The sequence below is a fragment of the Caloenas nicobarica genome, chromosome 14 (genome assembly GCF_036013445.1).
Source record: "Caloenas nicobarica isolate bCalNic1 chromosome 14, bCalNic1.hap1, whole genome shotgun sequence".
NCBI classification, from domain to species: Eukaryota; Metazoa; Chordata; class Aves; order Columbiformes; family Columbidae; genus Caloenas; species Caloenas nicobarica.
Window position 1 is genome coordinate 12306797 of NC_088258.1, and position 13603 is coordinate 12320399.

General features: G+C 36.6%; 1 protein-coding gene across 16 annotated transcripts in view; it reads right to left on the reverse strand.

Annotated features, from left to right (window-relative positions):
• The window catches only part of RBFOX1 (RNA binding fox-1 homolog 1), a 1184784-nt gene that overhangs the window by 96303 nt on the left and 1074878 nt on the right, over window positions 1-13603 (reverse strand). The window lies entirely within an intron of this gene.

Genomic DNA, 13603 nt, shown 5'->3' on the forward strand with positions numbered 1-13603 from the left:
ATATTTCAGCCATCTTTAATATAAAGGTAGGGGCTTAAAATTCTCAAAAAAAAAAAAAAAAGAGAGAGACAAAACAGGAGTTAAATCTGCTCAAATAAAGGTACTGAAGAATACCAGAAGCTGAAATATATGAAAATCAAATCCATTTCTGTATCTGTCTCAACAGTATACATTTTAGTGATATTTTTAATATGTATTTTGGATAAATTGGAGAATAGGATGAAGATTATTATTTGTTAATTTGCTTAGCTATTTATATAATGAATAAATATGTCTCCCTATAAGACTGCTCAAACCCCTTTAACCTCATCGGTGTTTGCCAATGGAAGAAACAGAATTTCCATGTTCAAAGAACAGGCGACTTGCAGAAGCTCTGCGCTTTCAAATACGATTAGTACTTTCATTCAGAGGCCACTGGGATTTCTACATAGCAGATAGGTAACACATCACATCCTAGTTGCCATTTCATAAGCAGTGCTAATGGGCACTGGAGGGTCATTTTGTCTAGATAAATGGTCACCATTACGGAAAAGGCCTTGAGCTGTGAAAGGGAACATAAGTATAATCAGTGGTGAAGGTTGCCTGACATAAAAGTGAGACCCAGAATCCAAGTTTACAGATCATCTTTCTCACAAACATAAGACCATATCACGGTACTTCTTACAGGGATACTGTTCCCTAGTTTTACAATGCTATTTTATAATTGAAAGACATTGCTGTGTACTACAATTTAACAAACAAATGAAATTATAAACCCTTAGAGAGATTAGGAAAAAAACATAATATCCTTCATCCAAAAAGTAAAACTAACCAATGCTGCTCTATCAGTACAACATAGAAATTTCTGGGCTATGTTCTTTAATGATATTCAGTGCCTCAGTAATCACTGCATGTACGGCACATATTTACTAGAAAAAGATTTTGCATAGGTATGTAAAAACAGCATAGTTATTTTCTTTTGCACTGGTAGAGGGGGTTTGGAAAGAGGCAAGGAAATAGCTTGATGAAACTACAAGGATCATCTTACAACTGTTACTCGATTTTCTCTGTCCTTCCTCTTCCTTCTGAGCTTATTGATATTCCAAGTATTCACCTTTCTCTCATGTTCTAATGTTAGAGTTCAGCTTGTCTTTCTGACTTTTTTCATTTAAAAAAAAAAAAAAAAAATCTCCCATTTCCTGCTAGTATCATTTTTTTTTAAGAGACAACAGTTTTAATAAAAGTAAAAATGGTTAAATAAAATAAACCTTACCACGCAGTTTTAGTACCCATAAGCCTGTTAAGAAGGAAGCAAAAGAGCTCAAACAGAATACATAATTTTCATCAACAATAAATATATATAAATTAAATCCTAGCAAGTTAAATGCAACATCATGTTCCCCATTAAATGCAAGAGTTCTCAAATTCAAAGTCCAACCATCTACAATTTCCTGTATTGCCTATACTTCAGTGCTAAGACCACTTCAGAAATACAGGTTCTTATCATTTCTGCAGAAGCATCAGTTCATCAGCAACGTCTACATTTCATGGGATATGATGACACTTGTTCACGCATACAAAATTTTGTGTGCACTAAAGAAGGGTTTTTAAGTGATCCAAACAAGGAACTGGGAACAGCTCAAGTGTCAACTTAAAATTGAGTCAGTGCCACCACATCTCTTCATCTACTACTCCCTGAACTCAATGGCAGCATCCCACAAAATAAACAGTTCATCTTTACAAATTTCTAGTGATTTAAGTACGAAACATGGTATATAGCTGTTAAGAGACAAAAACATGTTCCGTGCTAATCTCTTGCTATATAAAACCAATTCGAAAATTCAAAATTTAGATTTTAGGCAACTATTCCATCCATAAACACTACAGAAATTACTTCCTACCTTCAGTCCTTAAAAGGGGAGAAATATGAAGGAAATTTAGTATATGAGAGCAGGTGGGGGATGAGGGACTGGAAACTCCTGAAATACAACACTCTGGAAGAATTTAAGGTCAATTAGATTAATCTGAAGATAATTAAAGAATTCTGAAGGTGTTGTTCATCTTCAGGAACAATGGGTGCCCCAGGAAGAAATTATATAACCAACATACTGTATAAATGCAAATTGGAAAAAGTAATTTCTGTTCATTCTATTAATATAAATTATGAGAAACGAGGAGTAGGAGGGCTGACCCATGCGCTATTAGCATACCAAAACATTAGGGGCAACTACTGTACCAAGAAGCTGAACAGATATATTGCCAACAAAAAGTCAGTGAGGTTTCTGAAGATGATGTTTAAAGGAAAGAGGTACAAATTATGAGTGAAGTGGGTAAATCCAGGTACTGTTATTTCCTGGGTATTTCTTTTTGATTTTATCACTTTTGTTCACAGAAGCCTGAAACTCACAGTTTCAGGAAAGAACATCTCAGATTTTGGGCAGTGAGGACTGAAAACCAGAAAGTCATTCTCATCAAAGATTCATGCCTGTAAATGCCCTTAAATAAGTCTGTAACAGAATTAACAAAGCTAAACAATTTAAAATGTATTAACAGGCTTGACAGTATAAGTGTCTTTACAAAGCATATTATAATATCATCCAGAAATCTATGGATGTGCCCAGAAGATCTGAAGAAGGATAAATACAAATTGAAATTGAAATGCGAAGCTTATAAAAAAATTTCCAAGTAAAACCAATGAGGTAAAATAAACACAGGACAGAGGACAGACTGGATTTTGCAGAATCCCAGAAAGGAAAGTTTCAAAGCCCTGTGGACTCAAAGAGCTAGAATGCAATTTACCTTACACATAAATAATACAGTTCAAAAGAATATTTTCATTGGTAGAGGATCTGAAGACCAGTGTTTCATATTTCTTTAAAAATCAGTTGAAGTTAGTACGACATTAGCCTCAGTACAGCCCTGGAGTCTGGTACACAATCAGTACAAGTCCTCGTCTGTGATGTGTTCGGTCTCTTATGACTAAACAGAAATTACATAAAAGGGAGTCTACTCTGTGTGTTTTTTCATGACCTAATTTTTTGAGTAAAAAGCTGTATCGGAGTTACCTTCACCTATCAAAAAGTCATGAATTTAACTTTATGAAGAGATCCCAATTCATAAACCAACTATTCAACACATTTTACCATTGGAACTATCTGCCATCTGCTGGTCCTTGCTTTGTCTTATGTGCGTATTGGTTACACAACTGGTAATCCATCATAATCTTATTTATGGAACTGCTCTCTAACCAGTGATTTTCCATGTCACATTTGTGCAGTTTGTTATTGCTGTGTAAACACCATGGAATTTACGTTTCTGAATAGCATCTTATTTTTCCAGATGATACCTACAATTTATCAAGATTATTTTGAATTCTAAACCTGTCCTGCAATGTACTTGCAGTCCTTCCCATCTTTGTATTGTTGCAAATTTAATAAGTATACACTCTATTCCATCATTCAGGTCATTAACGAAAATACCGAAAAACAGTCACCACAAAACCCTGCAGAACCTCTTCTAATAAATCTTCTCATTTTGATAGTGAGCTACTCCTCATTTTGATAGTGAGCTACTTAAATACAGTTTCTATTTTTCCACCCAGACTATTGTAGTTGCATGTTGACCATATTTCCCATCTCTTGTGTGAAATTGTCAAAGCCTTATGAAAAGCAAAAGGGCCACTCTAGAAGTAAAAGACTGCATCTTTTTGACAAATCTGTGCTGATGACTAGTCTTCTACTTTCAGCTGTTAAAAATGCAGCGCCTATTTACTTGTTCCAGTATTTTCCCAGGCCTGAAACTCTGATGACAGCACACCTCTTTAGCCTATATAACCAACACTTCTCTCTCCCTCCTCTTTAAAAAAGAGCATTATGTCTACTCCATTTCTCCAGTACCTCTACTCATTATCCACAAGGTAACAGACACAGACGCTAATGGCTCAAAAATGTCAGTTTCATCTTTAAATAACTTGGAACCTAGAAGCAGTTAACAAAAAGAAATCAACCACACCTAACTTACATGAATACTCTTTTAATTGGTTTCTTCCCTCTTTGAGACTGGCAAATTTTTCTGACAGTTGGGAAATTTTTGTAATAATCACCCAGTTGAGGTTGACTTTTACAATAAGGAATCATGCAAAGAAGAAATGTTCTCTTAGCATTTTTCTCAAGATTGCATTTCGCACTCACTTTTGAAGATTCTCTCCAGCCTGGCATTAACTATCAGTTTGTGCATCCTGGCTCGGATCCCCTCTAGAAGAACCTCTCTCCTGGTTGCCTTTTGCATATTCAGTCCCAGAACTTGTCACCAGCCCATTCCAACAGCAATCTCAACTGACAGGCTGGCTCCAGGAAGCAACAAATCACTTGAAATTCCTATTATTCATGAGTTTAGTACTGTGCTCCCAGTTGTCCTCGAAAGATTTCATCCACTAAATCTTACCAGCTGGATATCTGTGATACTTTTCAGAACAAAGAGGTCCTTTTATCCTCTAACAGTTATCCAGAGGCCTTTCAGGGTGTCTCTCCTTCTACAGTTGTGACCTTGAATAAGGCACCTCCTTAAATTGCAATGAAGCAATTCATTCCTTGCCTGCTCTTCATAATCAAGATTCACAACTTCATTTTAAACATCATATAGTTTTTGCAAGTATGAATTTTCAACGCTTTTTTTTTTTTTTAGTGGCACCTTATGCCCTTCTATGGTGACATAACTGGTCACAACGGCATCATCTGAGTGCAATGTGGCCCAGTGGGGTCACAATATACACAACAGGTTTGGACACAGTTGGTACAGTGTTTATTGTAATCAGTAAATACACCAAAACAGATTGCTGCCATTTGTAAAGCCTGAGGTACGGAATTTCTACGAGACTGCAAAGTTCCTAAACATTTCTAGAACTCTGGATCATGCCTCATAGCTGTTAAAGCTATTAAAAAAAAAAATCCAAGAAACAAACAAAAAAACCCCCGAACAGTGCATGACAGTCCAAATAACTTTAAAAGTAGTTGATTTTCTAAACAGATAAGCCAAGAAGAAAAGCTACGAATGCACGGGGAGCTGAAACCAGTAATACAGACCGTTAGTGCTACATGGAATCAATGGTAATTGCAAGTTCTCAGAATCCTTGAAAATTACCACAGATTGGCTTTTTTCCCGTGCATGTCAGTCAGCACTGTACCGGGTTAGTTTGTAGCTCTGAGGTTTAAGATGTCATTTGTCATCCTCACCAAAAGGTCGTTTCCACTGATTTGCTACATGACTACTTTTCTGGTTCCACTGAGAACGTAATTCTAATTTTAAAAAGTCCTAATAAACAGTTACATATTTTAGCAAATTATTGATGAGTGTTGCCTGGAGGGAACCACAGGATGAAAACTTGGGCATCCTATTGACTATAAAATTACAGACACTGCTACAAAATCTTATTTCTGTAAAAAACACTTGCTATGGATATTTATTAATACACAATTGCACGCAATTGCAAGTTCCAGCACCACTTTATGTCATAAATGTTAAAATAAGTTGCTGAAACTTGAATCCTTTAACGACTGTTGATTGCATTTGCAGGCACTTCATACAGAATTGAGATGCTCAATTTTCCATAATAATTTTTAACGCAATCGATATATATGAGCTAAACAAGTTTAATCTTGGTGAAATCTAATTTAGGTATGGACAACATTCAGAGAAAATCATATGAGGCATGCCTACATCTCTACCCAGAAATACGTCTTCATATGTCAATTTTAATTTGTCATTTCAGAGAATAAATATTCCTTTCTATCTTAAGACCCTGTGTCATGCTATTATTATACTCTGATAGTTCTCTTTATAGTTCACTTGTATCTTGACTGTTGCCCAATCTTACTTAATACATACATATCTCCATTTTAACAAAAATTATGTTTTGTGTTATCATCTCATAAATACTGTAGAGAAACTAACACCAAAAAATGAGGATATATATCTAACTCCTCAGAGAAACAAACATTGCAAAACTGACTTCTTGAGCTAGGCAATTTAAATGAAATAGATATGCTCATAATATTGCCTAACTATAGAATCACATTAATATTTATCACCGAAATTCTCAAATCAGCTACCAGAAGTGTGAGGAGGTGTAAATGATAATTTAAAAAGATTTTAAGAAAACTAGCACTAAAATCAGATGCCCTTAGATATGATGTTTTATTACAATATCTGAAGTAATTCTCTGCCAGTTTGAAATATATTCGGGAAAAGAGGACACAGGAAAGCCTTCACTAGTCTGCATTCAGAAAACACTGCTACTGAAGCTAATGCAAGTTATATCTGATATAAAACTTTTCTTTGAGTCTCAGTTGTCTTCAATATTTATACATATTTTACAGGAATTTGTTTTTGCTCTTCTCTCTCTTTCAGTATACTACTGCCAAGGGCTGTCATAGCCCTTGCCATTCCTGGCCAAATCACACAGACTGCTTTCTGGTTCCCATTCCACTACATACTTTGCAATCATAAAATATTAACGAATCTTTATATATGGTACTCTTAAAATTTATCATGAAAGTTATAAATACAGAATACAGAAATAGAAGACCAAATTCTCACATACACAGAAATAAACTGAAATGAACTCCCTTTGCTTCGGTGAGCTACTGAAGGCTTAGGTGTTTTAATAAGTTAAAATTGAAAGCATTCTTAGAGGTAAGCAAACCCAAATCAGAGAGGGTGGTTCAGAACACGATTTTATATTTCATCTAAGATACTTTCATTGTAAATATATGGTATACTTTTTAACCAAATCCATCATCAGGACAGAAAAAAAAAAATTCTAACGTTTTGTAAAGAAATTATTTATCTTTACCAAAATACTATTTTTTTCTCTCCTTAATTCACTTCTAGAAACAGAGATATTCTATTCTTTAAAGGACATCACTCAAGTTCTTAAAAGACTTCACTGAAGTCAAGCTCTTCAAATCAATTAAACCCCCAATATATTTATTTTGACCAGCCTAGTTTTTCCACAGCTGCCACTATGACCAGTTCTTCTGTTTTCATCAAGAAGAGGTTAAATGCAATGAAAAATGAGGAGTGCCAGTTATGCTGCAAGTTTTTAGAAGTTCAGTGCTTCAAAAGGTTCCTTCTGACAATCAGCAACAGGGACACATTTAGTCCTTTAAGAGCTGTTGCTCCTTTGGGGCAGTGAACCTGAACTCAGAAAGGTCCTTGAGTACACTGTTTGGGCAGAAAAAAACAATTCCTTCTTCTTCCCAGCAAATACACATTTTCTGCATCCCTTCCTATCTATTACTGAAGATAATTGGTCCTACAATGTTTCTTACACTGGAATTGTGTTATACTTTCTCTCCATTCTTTTCAATGACTAATATCTTTCATTTTCTACAAAACTATGGTCGTATAGACAAAATCTTTCACTCTCAAACCCTGTTTTAAATGTAACGAAATGCTGTCACAGACTAACTGTTGGCACACCACTATAAAATGAACGCTGTCCTCAATCTCAGCTTTTAAAGAGTAAATGGAACATAAACAGCAGGAATGCCTAAATTTGAACTAAAACTACTGTCTCTTCCTGGACAAACTGAAAATATGCTGTATTAGAATAACCCGAAAAGGCTTTACCACATTGTGATCACTCTGCAATATCTGTAAACAAATACAAATTGGTTGCAAATTTTTTAAACCCACACCAAGTCTAGAGGAAGAATAGCCTAATTCTAGTAGGAATAACCCATAATTATAACATATTAAAAATATACTCAGTGGCAAGCTTAGTACTATGTTGTGTTTCTCGTGTATACACACCCACATAAGGATAAAGCTTTTCAGATTTTTAAATTTAAAAAAAAAAAAAAAAATCAAACACAACGCTCATTAACTTTTAAAAAAATGCTCAAAACAGCACCTGTTTCTTCCTGCTGCACCAATCAAGTTATTTCTCAGAGAGAAAGAGCTTGTGAATGTCTTCTAGGCATTATTTGATTAAGTTGACAATATTATGTGAGCAATGGTTGAGTACCCACTGTGCTGTACTTTTGACCAAATTGATTTGTGTAATGAACACTTGCTCTGTCTCTTCTCTAGCCTGAATAGGGCTCTTGATTTAACCAGTGGTGCTGGAAGCCAAGTGAATTTACAGCCCCCACAGTCATTCTCTCTCAATCTGGAGAGAATAGCAGCAGCAGTACATGAGCAAGCATAATTCAATACATTGTGGTATAAGCGCAGAAAATAATATCACAGAGCTCTGCAATATACCTGTTTGATTTGATTTGTAAACCTGATAAAAAAGCAATCAAGAAAAGTTCAGCAGAAAAAATATATGTGTGTCCTGAACAAAAATGTAACCATACTGAATGTGTACAAAGAACTGGAAAAATCATGCATAGTAAATCAACTTCCTACTTTCCTTAGATAATATTGCACATTTTCCATTTTAAAATTATCTAGATTCTGAAAAGTTACCTTTCCATTAAAAAGTGAGCAAAGAGCATAATTTAAGACTGAGTTTCTTACTTTCTGAAAATACTGTTTCCAAAATATACTACAAGCAGTCTAATGACAAACGTGATGGGCTCCTATCTTTCCTTTTTTCTTAAGTAGATTGACTGATTAATTAATCATACTGGTTTTGATAAATTTATATTCTGAAAAGTCCCAGCCCTGCAATGTGCTTCCCAGAAGCATAACAGAGGAAAAGGAGTTATCTACGCAGACATATCTGTTTGTACTTAAATGTTTACACAAAGGTGTACACAAGAAAAAAAAAAAAATCTATCACTGTGCCTTTTTACAACTGTGACAAACACCGCCAGAAGTATCAGTGACTTTTCTTGTCAGCTGCACCTCTGTTATGCTTTTCTCAAGAACAAAGATCAATAGCAAAGTCTCATTGTTTTCAGGATATTACAAGGTGAGATTATTTTTCACATTAGTTCTAAAGATAAATTTAAGTATCTCATAGTGCAAATCATGCAGCTAATACCACATCAATTTATCCCCATAAGAATCCATCTCTGAAGACAATGTGCACTCTTCTTTGTGCTCAGCTAGTGCCAAGTGCACATAGGTATGTGACTTGCCACTAGGCACAAAGAAATATAATAGTATAATCATGGCTGCATTCAAGAGTGTTGCTAAATTTCCATTGTAATCGTGAATATTTTGTACTCTAGGAATCCTTGGTTTCAGGGATTCTGAGACTTCAACCCTGAAAGGGAAACCCTGACCCTCTTCAGTGGTAAAATTCACTTTTATTTCAGCTGGGTCAGAACTTCACTCTGGTATTATATCCACTTGACAAAATAATTTCACCATTCCCATTAGTTTCCCAGGTTACAAAAGGTGTAATGTTCCTGTTTTCATTTCCTTTACAAAAACATTTTGCTATCCAAAGCACCAGATGCAAAACAAACCAAAGCAATTACTTCGTCACCATTCCCTACGGCGGTTCTGAAAAGAAACACACGGAGCAGCCAAGTCCCTGTTCTGCGAGGCCGTCTTGTCCCGTGTCTGAAGCACCGAGCTACCACGCTGCCTACTGGCCCGTCTATCAGTGCGCAGGAGCAGTCAATCCTTCCCGTGCTGCAAAAGTATGTTAGGTCTTCAATTGTGCCTATTCTTCTCATTAATAAAATACATCTTTCGAAGTCGAGACAAAATGGGAGAGACATACACTTAGCTTGCAAGCTGTATGGTGTTTTGGTGACACGAGTGATGAAGCTGGACGGAACAGCAAGGCAGATTGCCTTGTACAGGCAGAATAGATTTATTCATTACACTGTGCTTCACGAGAAAGCAATTGCTTCATGTAGAATGGCATTTAGAAACAGAGGCAAGAAAAAGTGCCTGATCTTCCGTATGAGCTAGTCCAAAATTCTAAGAGCCCCATGAAAGAATTTGCTTTACTTAGATAAGCTTTGCACTACACAAGGAAGTTTGCATTTCTTTTCTCCCAGACACAGGGGACCACAACAGCCCGTACACAATTCCAGTTCCGCATCTCTTGTACCTAATCAAGTGCACGTGGTCAGAGTGGTGATGGAGTCTGACAACAAAGCTTTATTGAGGCAGTAAGATACCAACGATGTGCCCATATGGCAACTCGCCCCATCACCAATGCCAAACACTGGCTCACAAGCGATGCCCTGGCTCTGGTGGGCTGCCAGGGACACTTGGTGCCCGGGTCATCCAGCAGCAACGGCCAATTGTGCAACTGCCTTATGAATGTAGGTGAGAGTCGCGCCAGCCCTTGACTGCACCAGCAGCAGGGTGGTTTGAGGGAATCGCGCCTCACATGAACACCGTGGGCAGCAGCCACTGCTGCTCCCCGGCAGAGGCCGGTGTCAGGAGGCCGATGCTGCCCAAGGGGCAGAGCATCGTGAGGCAGAGCATCTGTGCTCTTCTCCACATGAGAAGACACAACCATCTCTCCTTTGGAATATTTTATGTTAGAGGTCCTTGATCAGGCAAGTGAACAGAGTTTACTATCAGGAAGACAATGTAAAGTGGCTGACTCTGAGTGGGACACTTGTTTTAGATACACTGCAGTGCACAAGCATACCCCCGTAGAATCCCTTAATCAAATTTACAGGTAAATGAAATAGAACCTGAATAATTTTTTGCTTTGCTTCAGCAGTTTCTATGGTTCCTGCTATTGAACACACTTCGGGGCTTCAGTGTACTGAGCGTTGTTCCAGGTGGAGGACTTTAAAGTAGTACTGATTATTCCTTCCATTTCTAGATGGATGCATTCTGGATGCTGATACCACAGGCTACAGGAAACTACGGCTATTATTGTGATAGCTTATGCATAGAAAGCTAGCAGCCTAAATAAGAGATCATTAATTTTGAGGACAGATAGGAGCAATAAGATAGGTTTCTTAAGCTTCTGGTACTGCAGGGCAACCAAAGAGTTATTAATTACTTGGCTACATTAATTATTTCCCCAATCTATCTTCCTTAACAATAAGGAATATAGCCTTTACATAATGCTTTACATTACCATTGCTGGCTCATCATTTTTCTTCTAAAACAGCAGGATATCAGGGAATAGCATATCAATTATGTTTGGAGTGGAATCACCAGAAATCATAAATGTTTTGAATTCTGAACAGGTTGTCTCAAAACTTAGGCAAAATTGCTGGTAGAAAAAGCAGATACGATTTTTAAAAGAATATTCACGATAGGTTTTAATTAGAGTTTAGAGTAACTAAGCAGTTGCCAAGTTCAGTTAAGGACATCCAATTGACAGCAGCATATCAATAACTTGAAATGGGAGAAGGAATTATAGTAGGTTCCCTTAATGCATTATTTATTGTTTGTATCGATTCCATAACTATTTCTGACTGCCTACTGATCCCATCCATGAATATCACAACAACGATTAACAAAACCGTTCTCTACTCAGTTGCATCCTGGCTCCATTAGCCAAGAAGGAAATGCATACACACCCTATGCACATTTTTAGAAGTTCATTCTACACCTACGCAAAAGTAAGTTATTGTGATATTTTCACAGTATAACTTAAAAATCATTCCTTGGGTTTCTCCTTAAAAATTTAAGCAGACACACTAGGAAACATTTTACTGGTCAAAGGACAAAAGCATTAATTTAATCCAAATGAAGTATCTTAAGCAGCGATACATAGACACAGAGAATTATTCAATTAATTTTGTTATTCTTCTTCATCTATTAGTCAGAAGACTATTATTTCTGATGTAATTCTTGCTGCTCTTTGAAAGGATTTCAATAGCAGGAATGGTGTGTTTAAAAATAGCTTTGTTTCAGTGTATAAAAGAGTCATGTATTTTAATCCAGACAGGCAACAAATGAAAATGTATCAAAGAAATTCCATGAAAATAAATATAGAAATCTTGATTTGAATTGATATAAGGTTTTTTATCATTTGAATGGAATCTCTGGCTTCACATTGCACAAGCTCGTTTGATAAATCCATCAAAGTATTACAAGAACAAAAAGCTATCAGTATCCCCAGCACTAAAAAATTACTTGGTCATGTCATTTTTTTCCACAAATTACTCAGCACACTTACAACCTAAATTCATCTCTGTTATTTCTCTCTACGATGGAGCTTGTTTTCTCTTGCGTGCCTAAAAAGAAACAGAATGCTAGGGGTATGGTTTCACGATCAACTAAAGCCTCAACGACACACCCGACAAAGTCCTGCCTTTCGTGCCACCTTGGGACTCAGGCTCCTTCCACCCCACCTTGTGTTTACTCCAGCACTTGTGCAGATGAGTGTTGGTTCAGACCCATGGATCCAACTGGAAACTTACACTTCCTAAAATGAGTTTGTGAGCTGATCCAATTCACAACTGAAAGAAGGGACATCAATATGCAGATGATGTTGGGTAAGAGAAAGCTGGGGGACAGGCCTTCTCCTTTCCATGGCAGCACAGCCTCAGGTCACCTTAAACCAGTTTGGAAACGGCCACAGAGAACAACTTCAGGGATTGCAGAGTTGTACAGATAAGTTATATAAAACAGGAGTTGAAATGCTTCCTCTGGAAGTTAATCGATATTATATGTTCTAAATATCCCAAAATACAGTTCTGCCATCTGAAAATGTGTACCAGTAAGTAATCAAGTTTAAGATGGGTAAAATAGTTGAAGAAATATAAAAATGTTTTGTAAAGCTTACAGGTAAATATGCCTAATTGTTATGATAGTTCAAAACCACTTTCTTCTAAGTTACACTTTGAAGGGCAATCGCACAGCGGCAACAAACCAGGACACAACGCACTTGAGACCAAGACTTTCTGACTGATGCAAAGCTCGTGGCAATAACTTGGTTAGTGGAAATCCACTCACTCTCCCCAAATAAGTTCTCCTATCCAACTCATTTTACCGTAATATGTGAAGAGATTATTCACAAAACAGCATAACTCAATACACAGGAAGGCGACTGTACTTTTACCTGTGGCCATTCATTCATTCACAAGCAGCACTTTTATAAAATACAATTAGATTTTTTTCTTTAATGTTCAAATTAACTAAAAATTTCTTGCAAGTATTATCCCTCATAAGTCAACATTATATAAGGCTGCAAATCTGCAATAAAACTTATTAAATTTTTGTTCTGGTAACAGGCTCTATCTGGAAAAAAATATCCGAAATTCTGTGACTACCTTGTACGATACTGTGAAATTTAACAATATTTGTCCAAATGAAAAATTATTAACGAAATACTATGCTACAGAGCTTCAAAGGACAATACTTTCTTTAAAAGAAAGGGAAGAAGTGTCTTTCGATGGAGCATTTGCAGGTTTAGCTAAGAAGAGTTGCTTAGAAAGCGATGTTTACCCTCAGCTGGAATCAATGTACTCTAGTTTCTGGAACTCCCCCCCTGAACTAGATGTATGTCATGCATGTAAAGTTCCTTTTTGTAAGAGCTGTGTTGACACAACCAACTGCTGAGTGAACTTGTGAGAGCAGAGTTTCATGCTGAGAGAGAACGGTTGATTGCTACAGTGGAAGCTCATGAAAAGAAAGAAAATGTGACAACATGATAAAAGGTTTTTCATTGTTTGACCCCTTACCATTCCTGAATTCCTGCTGTGACTTAACATGTGCTCACTTGCGTGTCTTAGCCTAG